This window comes from Dermacentor andersoni, chromosome 10 (genome assembly GCF_023375885.2).
Source record: "Dermacentor andersoni chromosome 10, qqDerAnde1_hic_scaffold, whole genome shotgun sequence".
Classification (NCBI taxonomy): domain Eukaryota; kingdom Metazoa; phylum Arthropoda; class Arachnida; order Ixodida; family Ixodidae; genus Dermacentor; species Dermacentor andersoni.
Genome location: NC_092823.1, coordinates 64,693,652 through 64,709,148, shown reverse-complemented (window position 1 = coordinate 64,709,148; position 15,497 = coordinate 64,693,652). Strand labels below are relative to the sequence as shown.

The 15,497-nt window shown below is 51.3% G+C and overlaps 1 protein-coding gene and 1 pseudogene across 2 annotated transcripts in view; one reads left to right on the top strand and one right to left on the bottom strand.

The window, feature by feature from the left end:
- Nucleotides 1-15,497, top strand: part of disp (RND transporter family member dispatched) — a 481,275-nt gene that overhangs the window by 150,376 nt on the left and 315,402 nt on the right. The gene's annotated exons all lie outside the window — the stretch shown is intronic.
- Nucleotides 7,936-8,116, bottom strand: LOC126546501 (U2 spliceosomal RNA; annotated as a pseudogene).

Genomic DNA, 15,497 nt, shown 5'->3' with positions numbered 1-15,497 from the left:
TATTGGGCGAACCTGTGCCCACAAAACAGGCTACACTTATAGCACAACGATAGCGGCGAACACGCTCGGCGATCGTCGAAAATCTGCCCAGCGGGTCAAGCGCGTCGGCTTTTATACAGCAGTCGTCGAATGTTCCAGACTAATCGCTGGGACCCGCGCGTATTCCACAATGTTCTACGCCATTCGCGCCAGGCGATGAAATCAGATAACATAAGGTTCGGCGACAACAGACAGCCGGGTAGGATCATCGATAACTTTCCAGAAACGTCGGATACATGCAGGCGCGTCCGTCGCTGTGCGATTACAGTTGTTAAGCGGCGAAACGTGGTCGCCCGATAAAGATAAGTACACGTGTCATTACCCCCCTCTTAAAAAGCATCGCCCCGATGCTGCTAACAAACGAAAGTAACAAAGAAAAGCACTCGTAGCAAAGAAAACAACAAACTAAGGAAGTTCATCAGCGTTCGTAAAATGGTTTAAGGCGCACCACGTGGACCGCTTCAGATCGTGCACGGCGCCGCTGTGAGTGCGAAATGCCGTCTGGCACGACCTCATAGTCTAGTGCGCCAATACGTCGGATGACCTTGTAGGGTCCGAAATAGCGTCGCAGCAGCTTCTCACTGAGTCCTCGCCGGCGTATCGGGGTCCATACCCAAACACGGTCGCCGGGCTGGTACTCGACGAAGCGTCGTCGGAGGTTGTAGTGTCGGCTGTCGGTACGCTGCTGGGTCTTGATCCGTAGGCGGGCGAGCTGTCGGGCTTCTTCGGCGCGCTGGAGATAGGTAGCGACGTCAAGATTCTCCTCGTCAGTGACGTGCGGCAGCATGGCGTCGAGCGTCGTCGTCGGGTTCCTGCCGTAAACCAACTTGAATGGCGTGATCTGTGTTGTTTCTTGCACCGCCGTGTTGTAGGCGAAGGTGACATACGGCAGGACCGCGTCCCACGTCTTGTGCTCGACGTCGACGTACATCGCTAGCATGTCGGCGAGGGTCTTATTCAGCCGCTCCGTAAGACCATTCGTCTGCGGATGGTAGGCCGTTGTCCTCCTGTGCCTTGTCTGACTGTAGTTCAGAATGGCTTGAGTGAGCTCCGCTGTAAAGGCCGTTCCTCTGTCGGTGATGAGGACTTCTGGAGCACCATGTCGCAACAGGATGTTCTCGACGAAAAATTTAGCCACTTCGGCTGCGCTGCCTTTCGGTAGAGCTTTAGTTTCAGCGAAGCGGGTGAGATAGTCCGTCGCCACGACAATCCACCTATTTCCGGAAGCTGATGTCGGAAACGGTCCCAACAAGTCCATCCCGATCTGCTGAAAAGGTCGGTAAGGAGGCTGGATCGGCTGTAGTAATCCCGCTGGTCTTGTCGGTGGTGTCTTGCGTCGCTGACAGTCGCGGCATGTCTTGACGTAACGGGCGACATCGGTGGTTAGGCGCGGCCAGTAATACCTTTCTTGTATCCTCGATAGCGTCCGGGAGAAACCGAGGTGCCCAGCGGTCGGATCGTCATGTAGGGCGTGCAGTACTTCTGGACGTAGCGCCGACGGAACAACAAGAAGGTGGTTGGCGCGGACTGGTGAGAAGTTCTTCTTCACGAGTAGGTTGTTTTGAAGCGTGAACGAAGATAATCCACGCTTAAATGCCCTTGGGACAACGTCGGTGTGCCCTTCCAAATACTCGATTAGGGCTTTTAGCTCCGAGTCTCCTCGTTGCTGTTCGGCGAAGTCTTCCGCGCTTATTATTCCAAGGAAGGCGTCGTCATCCTCGTCATCTTGCGGCGGCGGGTCAATGGGGGCGCGGGATAGGCAATCGGCATCTGAGTGTTTTCGTCCGGACTTGTAGGTTACAGTGATGTCGTATTCTTGTAGCCTGAGGCTCCACCGTGCCAGCCGTCCTGAGGGGTCTTTTAGGTTAGCTAGCCAACACAACGCGTGATGATCGCTGACCACCTTGAATGGCCTGCCATATAGGTAAGGGCGAAATTTCGCTGTGGCCCAAACGATGGCGAGGCATTCCTTTTCGGTTGTAGAATAATTGCCTTCTGCTTTTGACAATGATCGGCTAGCGTAAGCTATCACGTGTTCATGTCCATCTTTTCTCTGGACTAGGACGGCACCGAGGCCTAGGCTACTGGCGTCAGTGTGTATTTCGGTATCGGCGAGCTCGTCGAAGTGCGCAAGTACGGGCGGCGACTGCATGCGTCGTTTGAGTTCTTGAAATGCGTCGCCCTGTGGCGTTTCCCACTTGAACTCGACGTCACATTTAGTTAGCTGTGTCAGCGGCTCAGCGATGCGTGAAAAGTTCTTGACAAATCGCCTGTAGTAGGCACACATGCCAAGAAATCTACGCACTGCCTTCTTGTCGGTGGGCTGCGGGAACTTTGCAATGGCAGCTGTTTTCTGCGGGTCGGGGCGTACTCCGGATTTGCTGATGACGTGGCCTAGGAATAGAAGCTCATCGTAAGCGAAGCGGCACTTTTCTGGCTTCAGAGTGAGCCCTGATGACTTGATGGCCTCTAGTACTGTGGCAAGCCGCCTAAGGTGATCGTCAAAATTTTCGGCGAATACAACGACGTCATCCAAGTAAACGAGACAGGTCTGCCACTTCAATCCTGCTAAAACCGTGTCCATCACGCGCTGGAACGTTGCAGGCGCCGAGCACAGTCCAAATGGCATAACCTTGAACTCGTAGAGGCCGTCTGGGGTGATGAAGGCGGTCTTTTCACGATCTCTTTCGTCGACTTCTATTTGCCAATAGCCAGACTTGAGGTCCATCGAGGAGAAGTATTTAGCGTTGCAGAGCCGATCCAATGCGTCGTCTATCCGTGGGAGAGGGTATACGTCCTTCTTCGTGGTCTTGTTCAGACGACGATAATCGACGCAGAAACGAAGGGTTCCGTCCTTTTTCTTCACCAGCACAACAGGAGATGCCCACGGGCTTTTCGACGGCTGGATGATGTCGTCGCGCAGCATTTCGTCGACTTGTTCTCTTATAGCTTCACGTTCTCGCGGCGAAACTCGGTAAGGGCTCTGGCGAAGTGGTCGAGCGTACTCCTCGGTGATTATGCGATGCTTGGCGACTGGTGTTTGTCGAATCCTCGATGACGTCGAAAAGCAGCCTTTGTATCGCCGGAGCAGACTTCTGAGCTGCTGTTGCTTAATCACGGGGAGACTTGGATTAATGTCGTAGTCTGGTTCGGCAACCATGGTCGTCGGGGTAGATGCGGCGGAATCCGAGAGGACAAACGCATTGCTGTTTTCCAGAATTTCCTCGATGTATGCGATCGTCGTGCCCTTGTTGATGTGCTTGTACTCCTGGCTGAAGTTTGTCAGCAACACTTTCGTGTTTCCTCCGTGCAGTCGAGCGATCCCTCTTGCGACGCAAATTTCACGGTCTAGCAGTAGACGTTGGTCGCCTTCGATGACACCTTCTAAGTCAGCGGGTGTTTCGGTGCCGACCGAAATAACAATGCTGGAGCGAGGCGGGATGCTCACCTGATCTTCGAGCACACTCAAGGCGTGGTGACTACGAGGGTTCTCCGACGGTATCGCATGGTCTTCCGACAGAGTTATTGACTTCGACTTCAGGTCGATGACTGCGCCGTGTTGGTTGAGGAAGTCCATGCCGAGAATGACGTCTCGTGAACACTGTTGGAGGATAACGAAGGTGACAGGGTAAGTCCGGTCGTGAATGGTAATTCTTGCCGTGCACATTCCAGTCGGCGTTATGAGGTGTCCTCCGGCGGTACGAATTTGAGGGCCTTCCCACGTAGTCTTAACTTTCTTCAACTGGGCGGCGATGTGTCCACTCATGACGGAGTAATCAGCCCCTGTGTCGACTAAGGCGGTGACTGCGTGGCCGTCGAGAAGCACGTCGAGGTCGGTGGCTCTTTGTCTTGCATTACAGTTCGGTCTTGGCGTCGGATCACGACTGCGTCGCGTTGACTTGTGGCTGGTATGTGACGTCGTCAGGTCGTCTTTCGTCGTCGCATTCTTTCCTTCCAGACTTCGTCGGGACGGCGGCGTGTCGTTATGTCGTCGAGGTAGTTTCTTCGGCGTCTTCGTCGGCGGCGGAGGATCTTCGACAGTTCGACGGACAGCAACCGCACCTCCATCGGTTGCTGCTTTTAGTTTTCCGGATATGGGCTCGCTGACCGGCCCCGAGCTGGGCCAGTGTATGGTCGGCGCTGCGGCGACAGGTAGCGGCCTGGTGATGGTGAACGCGACGGTCGTCGAGAACTCCACTGAGTAGCCGCGAGGTAGTCAGCGATATCGCGAGGGCGTTCACCTTGCTGCGGGCGCGGAGCGTTGACGGCGAAACCTCGCAGTCCCATTTCCCGGTATGGACATCGTCGGTAGACGTGACCCGCTTCCCCGCAGTGGTAGCAGAGCGGGCGGTGGTCAGGAGCGCGCCAAACGTCGGTCTTCCTCGGGTAGCTCCGCTGGGCGACGGGTGGGCGCGCTGTCGGCGGCGGCGGCGCTGGTCGACGGAATTGCGGCGTTACAGGGCCCTGGCGCGGTCGCTGAGGAGGGCCTTGACGGCGTACGACGGCGGCGTAGGTCATCGCTTCGGGTTGGGGTTGCGGTAATTGAGGTTGCACCTCCGGAACTCCAAGCGACCGCTGAACCTCATCTTTGACGATGTCAGCGATCGAGGCCACTTGAGGCTGCGACGACGGGAAGATCTTCTGAAGCTCCTCTCGTACGACTGCCCTGATAGCCTCGCGCAGGTCTTCGGAGGCCAGTGATTGAACTCCGGCATAGTTTGTAGCGTTGGTGCGGCGGTCGAATTGCCGGTTTCGCATCTCGAGTGTCTTCTCGATGCTAGTGGCCTCGCGAAGAAACTCGTCGACAGTCTTCGGTGGGTTTCGTACCATACCGGCGAAAAGTTCCTCCTTAACACCACGCATTAGTAGCCGGACTTTCTTTTCCTCGGACATTTCCGGGTCGGCGTGGCGGAATAGGCGGCTCATTTCTTCTGTAAAAATCGCGGTGGTCTCGTTGGGCAGCTGCACTCGGGTTTCCAGTAGTGCTTGGGCTCGTTCTCGGCGTACGACGCTTGTGAATGTCTGCAGGAAGCCACTTCGGAAAAGGTCCCAGGTCGTTAACGTGGCTTCTCTGTTCTCGAACCACGTCCTGGCAGCGTCTTCCAATGCGAAGAAGACATGTCGCAGTTTGTCGTCGCTGTTCCAGCTGTTAAATGCAGCGACCCTCTCGTACGTCTCGAGCCAGGTTTCCGGGTCCTCGAATGTTGAACCGCGGAACGTGGGGGGCTCCCTGGGCTGCTGCAGCACGACGGGGGATGCTGGGGCTGCCATTGGGGAGGACTTGGTGGCAATCTTCCTGCACGTCTCAGGTAGGAGTCCGTGCTCAGGGGGCAGTCCTTGCAGCCGGCGGCTAGCTCGCTGGTCTTGGGCGACGTTGGTTTTGTCCTCGGGCTTCGGGCTTGGATCGCGGCTTTGCGGGGGCGTTCGGTACATGAACGCACAAGCACCTCCACCAGATGTCACGTGGTCGTGACGTTGAATAACACAGCAGCAGTACTGTGAACGACAAAACTAACTTTTATTGGGCGAACCTGTGCCCACAAAACAGGCTACACTTAAGCACAACGATAGCGGCGAACACGCTCGGCGATCGTCGAAAATCTGCCCAGCGGGTCAAGCGCGTCGGCTTTTATACAGCAGTCGTCGAATGTTCCAGACTAATCGCTGGGACCCGCGCGTATTCCACAATGTTCTACGCCATTCGCGCCAGGCGATGAAATCAGATAACATAAGGTTCGGCGACAACAGACAGCCGGGTAGGATCATCGATAACTTTCCAGAAACGTCGGATACATGCAGGCGCGTCCGTCGCTGTGCTATTACAGTTGTTAAGCGGCGAAACGTGGTCGCCCGATAAAGATAAGTACACGTGTCACTATTAACTGTATCAAGCACTTTGCTTCTTCTGTGCTGCTTCTAAAAGTAAATCACCTTTAATAAAGCGCGTTTGTATTCCGGAAAAGACGAGTTTTCAGCGCAAGCTTAAAAAGATCAAAATATATAAAATTGCATGGATAGGATGTATTGGGGACAAATGCCACAGTGGGGTGCCGAAACGTTTTGTACGTCCTGCAGATGGTGTACGTAGAAATAACGTTAACAAATACAGACGTGACGTTTATTCACGCGTTAGAAAGCTCGCGTGTTGAACCAGTGGAGGTCCCACGGTCAAATCTCGTAATCGCACTATCTGCCTGTCCGTAGTGGGCCCGCACCGTGGCCAAATGTGGTGGGCACAAATTGGCATTCCCCCCCCCCCCCCACCCCCCCTTCTCTATTGCTGCCCGAGACTCTTCACGCCGTTTCGGGATCCTATGTGTCGAATGCTCGGGGCGCCATAGCAACCGTCAAATTCCTGCAGTAAATTTCACAGTTGTGAGCCTTATAACTCCTAATGAGGGCACGTTTGAGTTCTATGGGTTATACTATATACTATACGGCAGATGGAGTTCTATGGGTTATACTTTATACTATACGGCAGATGGAGTTCTATGGGTTATACTATATACTATACGGCAGATGGAGTTCTATGGGTTATACTTTATACTATACGGCAGATGGAGTTCTATGGGTTATACTATATACTATACGGCAGATGGAGTTCTATGGTTTATACTTTATACTATACGGCAGATGGAGTTCTATGGGTTATACTATATACTATACGGCAGATGGAGTTCTATGGGTTATACTTTATACTATACGGCAGATGGAGTTCTATGGGTTATACTATATACTATACGGCAGATGGAGTTCTGTGGGTTAAACTATATACTATACGGCAGAGTGAGATCCCGACAAACGTACACTGCCGAAATACGCCTGCCTGAACGCCGAGCGAGAGACTGAATTTAGCTCCGATCACGTCATGCTTGACGCGACGACGGAAGCCATCGGGGCCAGGATCGCGCAATGCTTTTCTTTTCGATTCTACACACCGATACCGAAATAAGTTGCTTGCGTAAGCGATAGAGATGCCAGCGACATTGGTATTACATGTTTTCGTTACATTTCGTTACAGACACGCAACTTTGCGTGCGGTTTTATCAAGCAACCCCATGTGCTGAACGAAAATGTAAGAGGTTTCGCGTCAAAATGCCTGCGATTTCCCGTCAATTTACTGTGTTCTTTCAGTCACAAACATCGATGATTCTGAAGCTTTATGACTATAACAACTCGCGCAGCAACCCGTGCTCAAAAAAAAAAAAAAATGAAAAGAACGAAGATAATGCGGGGTCATGCTTTCTTTTTCAATATTTATTTCTTTGTATTCTGGCAACTGAAGACAACAGAAATGTTGGCAGAAACGAGGAGGAGGGAATGCCGTCTTTCCGGTCGACCTTCACCTCCGAGCGCGCCCGAAGGATTCCGACCACAACGAACACACAAATGCACAGGCTGCGTGGTTCGGACGAGGCACAATCTCCCTCTGTCCGTCCACGCGGAAATGGCTTGCGTAGGGAGCATCCATAGACCGCCCGGCGTCAACAAGATTACGCGAGTCCTTCTCTCTCTTTCTCTCTCTCTTATAGAGCGCCTCTCCCCCTCTCCTCGTTTGCCCTTTATTCCCGGCGCACGCACGTTCGCAACATCCCTCCGCCACGTTCGTGGCAGATAACTCGATTGGTTCCGACGGCTGGCTCTGTGTTGTGTCTCGCCGGAAAGTGGCAGCACCCCAGCTGTTTATTTCTCCCACGTATTGGTGCGGGAAGACGCGTGACGGCGGAAAGGCGTTGTACCTCGCGGCTTGGACGGCTTAGCGCACTGCCGGATTTCGGCGTTCCTGCGGCCGTAGTGACAAACTGTGTGCAACACCGTCCTCGGAAGACTTTGATTTATTACGCCGAAGCTGTTTATGGCTAGGCTTCCGTGCATTTCTTTCGTGTGCGTGTGCAAAAACCATGGGCCGATCCCGAAGGTAGTGCAGTACCGGGCCGACCCGCGGCGGAGGTGATGCAGGCTTCAAGCACTCCGCCGACTTGCAAAAAATAAGTTTGATATCTTGGGACCGAATAGAAGCCGTGTCAGATATTAAGCTGATGAGGACGGATACTGCACTTGGGCCCGCGTCGGCCATGCCTACGTTCGCGCCGCCCTCTCTTTGTCGGCGTTCCAAGCGCTTACGCATCTCGTTTCCTTTCCTTCCGGTCTCCCGTGGTCGCTCTGGCTCCATGCGAATGTATGCAAAAATCACGGTAGACGGTTCGTACCTTTGTTCACAATTCTGTGTCACCTCTGTGATGGGGGCGAAATGCGAACACACCCGTGTGCTTAGATTTAGGTTCACGTTAAAGAACCGCAGGTGGTCGAAATTTCCGGAGTCCCCCACTACGGCGTGCCTCATGATCGGAAAGTGCTTTTGGCACGTAAAACCCCATAGTTTTTTGTTTCGCCTCCGTGTGGTGTGCTAAACAGCTTCGCTGGTCATCAACGTTCACATAATGGAATGGCTCCTGATTTATTTACTTGCTTGGACACTCAAATCAACACACCTGTAACGATTAGTTTTAACCATCTGTGGCGCAATACTCTTAGATTACAATGTGCAGTGTTTTTTTTTGTCATTGATAATCTACAGATCTTTAAATAAGTGGCTTCCGGCAGTGGGCACAATCCTAGTCCTTCAGCTGGATTACAGCGAGAGGCGGACATTACTTTCACGAAACATAGAAATGCGTAATCGACTAATTAACAATAATTTGCTAATTAACTTTAAAAAATTTACTTCACGCCTCACTTATCGCAAGCTAAGGTTAAAAGGTTTAAAAATTCAACCACATCCACTTGGAAATGATTTTCTGGATGAGACCAGTTTCGAAATATTCATTCCCAAATCATGAGACAAAATGCGTATACATGGGCTAGCTTTCCAGTTACTTTCTTGTTTCAATGCACAAAACGGCGTTTTGATGACAAATTAAGTAAAACAATTGTGCATTTTTACCGCTAATTTGACGGCGCAGATTCTCGAAAACTGGTGACACCCTCAGAATTCATTTCTAGTGGATGCGCCTTGCGAACTAGCCGGCTACAATGAGTAAATAGCCATATATGCGCGGCAATGTAACTATAGTTAAAAACTCACTTAGTGGTTGTTGTTAACTAGTCTATTCTGGATCCCGATTACTCGTGCAAGAACATGTGTGCCGCTTCGAGTGATCCAGCTCAAGAACTACAATGATCCTACAGCGTCCACAGGATATCCTTTAAACTTCCGTCAAGCCCAAATACATCCCGCATAATGGACCAGTCCGAGCTCTGTGAAGAGTTAGTCGTGGTGGAGTTAGTTAATCTTGCTGCGACGCTTAGCAGTGCCTCGCGGACTGGAAACACCTGTCTTGCAACGACAGGGCGAGAATTGGCAGTGTGAGGATTGGGAGGTCAATCCCACCGTTCGTAACCAGCTGTCAAGATTGGAGTCGGGCATGAATTAGATGGTAGCTGGCCCATGCCGTCGTCCAACTTATCCACGCTGAGGACGTTGTTGAAGGGAAGGACTGCTTCTCATCGAGAACGAGGAATGTGGGTTTATTTACAGTATCTACATAAGGACGTTGCAGTTCATCGGTCTAGCATGACTGCGAGAGAAAGTACACTGAGCAGCCGCACAACAGCGGTTTTTAAACACTCGGTCCTCCCTCGATCCCTAGGTGAGTGAAACCTTCGACCAGGCATCGTAGACCAGCCGCCTTTTAGCGGGAGGGCTTACACATACACGCTTCCGCACATGTTTCATGGTCCCCACCGAGGTCAGACGGTCTTCGCAGAACTCGGGGCTTACGTCAGGAAAGGCGCATCTTATTCCCCGAGCTGACCCCCGCAGCGTGGCCGCCGGTTCTCCATTGTCTTGCGTCTTGAAAGGCGCGTGGGACGTTGCCGCCAAATACGTCCCCTCGGGAACTCCTCCGCTCGCGGCAGGCCAGGTCGGCGGTGGCGTGTTCAGTCACAAAGCCTGGTTCGTCGAACTCATCTCAGCAATCCCGCGACGAAGAGTCGCGGACGCGGCGTATTGTCCTCCGCACACAGTAGACTTAGTGACGCCGTTTGGCTAGATGATGACGGTGGCTCTTCAGGAAAAGTTGGCGCCGCTGTCGCCACTGGCTGGCAAAACTTACACCTCAGCGGGTCGTTTTTAACAGCAGCATCATCCTACACTGACAGAACACAGCTTGAACGGAAGGTCACTAAAGCGTGGTAGGAAGCGTAAAATCCAGCTGGACCATTGTCGGGTGGTGCAGTTCGGGATATTGTCAAATTTTGCCTAGTTGCCTACAGTTAGTCTCGTCAGTTCTGGCTGGCTACGCCTTCTCCGATTGACTCAGAACGCCAGCTCCGTTCATTCCGTCTTTCCTGCTGGTACACATATGTGGGATAGAGTGTGCAACCTCACACACAGCGACAAAGTTTGGGGGAGAGGAGAAGAGTGTTGGCGATGGAGCACTTATCGTACACGCGGCGAAGTGAATAACGGGTCCCAGGGGTCCAACGCGCAGTCGCTGAGAAAAAAAAAATGGTGCAGCTAATTCATTTGCAAGTCGGAAAGCTCGTCTCCGCAATGCGCGCGCGTGCAAACGAGCCCCATAAGGCTTTTGTCACGGGCCGAGCACGTCGCCGCTGGATAGAAAAAAAATTTTTGCGACCCCTTAAGTACGTCGCTGTCTACGAGGTGGCGCTGTCCCCCGCGCTCCTGTTTTTGTGCGCGCATGCGTACGTATACGTAATCCCCCCCCCCCCCCCCCCTTCTTCCCCCTGGCGATTGGCGTTCATCGTGCACGGAGAAGGCAGGTCATCAAGAGGGCCACCATTTGTTTTCAGGCCTTGTTCCCCGCCGTAGCTGCCGACGCTGCTGTGGCGTCTCGGAAGAATGAGCGAAACTCACGACGGCCTTTGTCGGCTCGACCCATTGGCCTTTTGGCCTGCTCGCTAGGGGCCGTTGCTGCTGCTGTTGTGCGCCATGGCCTTGCCGTCGCCGCTGTAGTCGGTAATCGACGTTCATTTGGCGGAGTGTGCCGAGCGCGTTTCGTCTGGCCTTACTGACTCCTTCGTTCCGGTTATTGCTTTTTTTCCTTCTGGTTTTTGCCGTCGGGCGCGGAACACGTTTGGCGAAAATAACTTGTTTTGCCCGTGTCGGCTCTCGAAGAAATGCTCATTGCGAACGGCTTCCGGTGAGAAATCTCTCTCTCTCTCTTTTCCCTCCCCGCCCGAGCGTCTTCGTTGTAGCAAAGGTGAGAAAAGCATCTGACTGTTTTTCTACCGTCTAGTAATTGGACATGTTCTTCGTGACATTCTTACGGAATCCGTAAGGCTGCCGCATTCTTTTCGCATAGCTTTTTTTAAAGAGTAATACGGGATATATGAGGAGCTATTTCACTTCGCCAGTAAAATCTTGGCAATAGGCATCGCGTTTGCGTTGCACAAACACCATACTAACCTGCGCTTTTATTGGTATAACTCTAAAGGAAGGTTATCGCTTTCCTCTGTATTTTCTTTTCGCCTGAGAGGGGGCTTTACTTTCGGAACGACTTGGATTGCTTTCCTCAAGTAACTGCGAAACACAGAAATTCTCTCATTAAAGAACTGCCGAGCCGATTGGATCGAAATTTGTTGCATTTCGCAAAGAAACCTAATCTCTGCCGACTTTATAGACAGCATAATTCTGATTCAGGACTTCGCACCTTCTACAAGAATGATCGAGAATAGCCAACTTAAAGGAAAGAAAACTGAAGCACAGTGTTTACAAATCCGAAATGCTGCGCGCGCGCGCGCGCCCACACACACACACACACACACACACACACACACACACACACACACACACACACACACACACACACACACACACACACACACACACACACACACACACACACACACACACACACACACACACACACACACACACACACACACACACACACACACACACACACACACACACACACACACACACACACACACACACACACACACACACACACACACACACACACACACACACACACACACACACACACACACACACACACACACACACACACACACACACACACACACACACACACACACACACACACACACACACACACACACACACACACACACACACACACACACACACACACACACACACACACACACACACACACACACACACACACACACACACACACACACACACACACACACACACACACACACACACACACACACACACACACACACACACACACACACACACACACACACACACACACACACACACACACACACACACACACACACACACACACACACACACACACACACACACACACACACACACACACACACACACACACACACACACACACACACACACACACACACACACACACACACACACACACACACACACACACACACACACACACACACACACACACACACACACACACACACACACACACACACACACACGCGCACACACACGCGCACACACGCACACACGCACACACACGCAAACACACGCACACACGCACACACGCACACACACACACACACACACGCAAACACACACACACACACACACACGCACACGCACACGCAAACACACACACACACACACCTCGCAGGCCTACGAAGAGGCATAGGGTGAGGGGGGCATACGGCGCAATTTAGCACCAGTACAATCGGTAAAAGAGAAATCGATGCATAAAAGTATGCGAATATTTGCACAGAACGAATAAATTTGTATATTTACGGAATGATGTGAAAAATAAAGGAAGAGAAAACAACGAAACAGGAATGAACACATAAGCATTGCATAAAAAAAGCAAGAACAAGACTGTATTACATAAAAGCAGCTAGCTAGTTTGCGTTGACACGTTATACACTGCGTAATGTTAAAAAAGAACAAGAAAAAAAAAACACATGGCGTAACGCCTGAAAATGCATCGGAAACGTAAATGTAGTGGGATTGATAAGTAAAGCGTACTACCTCAGCCTTTACGCAAAGTGTGGAGAAAAACGTTTGACCAAATTACTGCAAAAGGCATCATGATCTCTGAGCGAAGCAATGCTATTCGGAAGGCTGTTCCAGAGACGGACAGCGCGAGGCAGTGGTGAAAAGTTAAATTCTTGTGTCGCTCCACATACGCGGACATGGCTGAAATTTTTGTGCAATTTGCGTGATGAGAAGACGTGGTCTTTCAAGCACGATAGGGATAATCCGTCAGACCGAGCTAACTTATGGAATGACGACAGCAGTGCAATACCACGGTGAGAATGTTTCATACAGCGGGTATATGTTAACTGTTTCTTTTTAATGCTTACATTTAGTTTCCCTTTCTGCTGCAATCCAGTATCCCGGTTTACCCGCTTGGTACACCCGATTTGTTTACTTTTTCACCGTTTGTATATCGAATGAACCCCTACTAGCCGTTGGCTAGGGTACCGGATGTTTTCATACACTTTTTTGCATATGCTCCTGTTTTCTGAATGATGATGATGATGATGGCATGCAACAAAGCTTGTCGAATTCATTGCGTTGCAATGCCTTTGCAAAGCCGAGCAGAGTGATTTCTCTGCCCCCACACATGCGTTCACGTGTAGTATAGGTACATCTCGTGAGTTTGATGCCTCGTCCTACATTTCGCAGTGAGGCCTGGGTCCGCGCCTACATTTATTTAAAAAAACTTCTCTTCGTCGTTGGCCCGCTTTGTGCTCACTTTTCGTTCTCGCGGCCTGGCAGCGAAACCGGGCCACGACTTTCGACGCGGGCTCGATCGCACCTCCTACAACAGCAACGGTGCGCGCATGCGTATACCTGGCGTTTCATTCTCTCCATCCATCTTTTTTTTTTTTTGTGATTGCTTGCGGAGAGCGAGACGTGGCTCCGCAGTGATGTTTATGCGTAAGGCCCGCTATATGATCTGGCACGCGTGGGAACGTCCCTGGATTCGGTGGCTTCGGATTAACGTTTTTCTTGTATACAGGCGAGAAAACTGTCAGGTCTGATTATAGTGTGGCACTCCTTCTCACAGCGGTTCAATGTGAACTAAAACAGCCTGCTGAATGCAGTTATTATTATTATTATTATCATCATCATCATCATCATCATCATTATTATTATTATTATTATTATTATTATTATTATTATTATTATTATTATTATTATTATTATTATTATTATTATTATTATTGAAGACCATTTCTTTTTTCAAGCCGTAAAAACTCGCGCTGAGTTGCGCAGTTAAATATAAAATGTGAACAGTACCGGCGGCCGCTAGAAGTGGAAGAAAAAAATCTACAACGTCTGCGCACACTGTGCTTCATTTTTCAATCGTCTGCTTGCTAGGTTGCTTCGCTCACTGGGAGGCGACGTTTGCAGAGCATGCCACAATGGGCCCACTCTGGGTACGTGCCGCACAGCCTCGTATATAACTCCAGTATAACCTGCACGTCGATATTTTCCAACATAATACGAGCTCGCGGTATAGAACCTGTCATCATCCATTGGTTCGCTGCAGCATGGAGCGGCATCTGCCCAAGCCTCCGAGCATCGACGGAATTTATATAAGCATTTCATTATTGGGCAACGCGTTAAAAATCGAGTAAATACGGTAAAAAGATCCGAGTCTCGCATACCGGTGGCCTATCGCGTTCGCCTGGCAGCTCGGCCTGTCCGAGCTGTCACGACGAGTTCCGCGAAGATCCGAGCGAAACTCGATAATTCGTCGGGGGTTCGATACAGGGACGGCCCGAATATCCTCGCCTTCCCGCATCGTCCGAGGCCGCGCCGGCCGCGAAAACCGTTCCCTTCCCAATTTCCCTCTCGCCCAACTGATTTCGCGGAGGCGCGGTGTAGGAACGGAAGCCGGACGGCTTCTTCCAGCGGAACAGATTAATCGGGGCAGAGGGGCGTTCGCGCGCGACGGGGGGCTTTAACGCGGGCTGTGGCTGTACGCCTACGCTGCTGGAGGTTGTCGATGGGCTGACAAGTCTTTGGGGCTGCCCCCCAGCTGCCAGGCGTTTCTTCGACCGCCCTGGTGCGGCAGTTGTTCCAAATTAATGGCGTATGTATATCTTAGTCTGACCGCCTTGGTGCGCTGAGGCAGTCGGGTGAAGCTTTCGTGGCACTGTAGGGCTGCAGTGGCGCCGTGTTTGTTTTTAACACTGCCCCGCGAAGGGGCGTGCATAAGTAAGCCATAGCTTGTATACGTGTGGCCCTGTTCGCTCAAGCGACGCTTCTTTGGCGCTGTACTTTCGCACGCAGGCGATGCATTTCGCGGCTGCAGTTTGCGCATTTAAGAGGAAGCTTTAGCTCGGGTGCTCCTATGTAAATACATGTAAACGGAGAATTCGTTTTTCTCGGCAACAATTGCACCAAATTTGACGAGGTTTGTTGCATTTAAAAGAAAAACTTAAAATCTAGTGACTGTTGGTTTCGAATTTTTGAGTTAGGTTGTCAATTTTTTATT